The following is a 2,068-nucleotide window of genomic DNA, read 5'->3' as shown; positions in this document are numbered from 1 at the left end:
AAAACTAATGGAAGATTACATAGGATTAAATATGACATTTGAGAAAAAAATACTGAGAAATGCATATTGTCCCACGAGACAAATGAGATTCTTCAAATATTTAATATTCGAGGTTTGGAATAAATTTGGAATAATTGGAAGACAAAAAAGGGGGAAAATGTTCAATATCAGAGAGAATAAAGCATAATAATGGTAGTTAAAGTTTTTTAGATAAATGGAAGCCAAAGAAATAAAAATTCCAGAAATAAATAGAAAGAGCAAGTTCTAGTTTCAAAATGTGATTCAAATAATCACAATTTATGGCTTTGAAGTTGTGAATTAACAGCAGTTCTTCAACATCAAGTCAATTATCTCTTTTATAGTTTCCTTTGTAAATAATATTTTCAGAGCTCCTTTTATGTCATTGTTCCTGAGACTGTAGATGAAAAGGTTCAACATGGGTGTGACCACGGTGTACATCACCGAGGTGATTATGCTTGACTGTAGCCGTGGGTATCAGCAGAAGCAATGAACACTCCTAGGACTGAAGAGTAAAATAAGGAGACAACTGAGAGGTGAGATGCACAGGTGGAAAATGCTTTATACTTCCCTTGAGCTGATTAGATTCCACATACAGAGGAGACTGAGAGTAAGAGTAAAGAATACATGTGAAGGAACCACCACTGATCAGCACTCCTGCAAAATACATCACCATGTCACAGATGGAGGTGTTAGAACAGGCAAGTAGGACAACCTGACTGGTTTCACAGAAAAAGTGAGGGATTTCATTGTTTGTACAGAAGGACAGCTGCATCACCATTAAGCTCTGTAGCAATGAATACAGGAAACTCATAATAAAAGATGACAGAACCAGGAGACCACAGAGCCAGAGTTTCATGATGACCATGTAGTGCAGAGGGTGACAGATGGCCACATACTGGTCATAGGCCATCACAGTCAGGAGGAAGTCATCCAGTTCCCCAAACAGTAAGAAAAAATACATCTGGATGATGCAGCCTTCATAGGTTATGACTTTGTTGTGAGTCTGGATGTTCCACAGCATCTTTGGGATGGTGGTGGAGGTGAACCAGATGTCTGCAAAGGACAAGTTGGAGAGGAAGAAGTACATGGGGGTATGCAGGTGGGGGTCTGAGCTGACAGCCAGGATGATGAGCAGGTTTCCAAACACAGTGATCAGGTACATGGAGAGGAAAAGCCCAAATATGAGAGGCTGCAGCTCTGGTTCCTTTGACAATCCCAGAAGAAGAAATCGTGAAACCTGTGTGTTATTACTGGTTCCATAAGGTAGATGTAATGACTAGAAAAGAAAAAAATAATATAACTAATTTTCATACAAATGGGCATTACTAGCTAGGTGAAATATTACAATTATATATATATATATATAGCTTGTATATATTAAAGTTTTAAATTAAGCCATACACACACACACACGCACACACACGCACATACACCAGTGAAGAAGCCACTACCTAGCAGCACTTGTATATATGGCTTAACTGAAAACTTACATGCGTGCTAAATCGCTTCAGTCATGTCTGACTCTTTGTGACCCTATGGATGGTAGAACACCAGGCTCCTCTGTCCATGGGATTCTCCAGGCAAGAATACTGGAGTGGGTTGCCCTCCAGGGGATCTTCCCAACCCAGGGATCGAATCTGCATCTCTTATGTCTCCTGCATTGGCAGACTGGTTCTTTAGAACTAATGGTGCCACCTGGGAAGCTCAACTCATACACACACACACACACACACACACACATACACACACACATATATATATATATAGAGAGAGAGAGAAAGAGAGATCTATATCTAGATTTATGTAGAAACAGAGAGATAGTAACTCACTCCAGTATTCTTGCCTGAAAAATCCCATGGACAGAAGAGTCTGGTGGGCTGCAGTCCAAAGGGTTTCAGAAGAATCAGACACAATTGAGCAACTAAGCTCACTCACACACACACATAGAGTTTGAATCTCATCCCCTTAAAGGATTCTTTGTGGCTTCCCTGTATATGAATTCTTGTCTCAGCTTTGTCCTACAAAAGTCCTACAATCTAATCATGAA

The 2,068-nt window shown here is 39.8% G+C and overlaps 1 pseudogene; it reads right to left on the bottom strand.

Moving 5' to 3' along the window:
• Positions 1 to 318: 318 nt before the first annotated feature.
• The window catches only part of LOC104983469, a 3,402-nt pseudogene continuing 1,652 nt past the window's right edge, over positions 319 to 2,068 (bottom strand).

Source organism: Bison bison, unplaced genomic scaffold, assembly GCF_000754665.1.
Source record: "Bison bison bison isolate TAMUID 2011002044 unplaced genomic scaffold, Bison_UMD1.0 scf7180017862782, whole genome shotgun sequence".
NCBI classification, from domain to species: domain Eukaryota; kingdom Metazoa; phylum Chordata; class Mammalia; order Artiodactyla; family Bovidae; genus Bison; species Bison bison.
The sequence above is the reverse complement of the archived record's forward strand: the minus strand, read 5'-3'. Positions and strand labels throughout refer to the sequence as shown.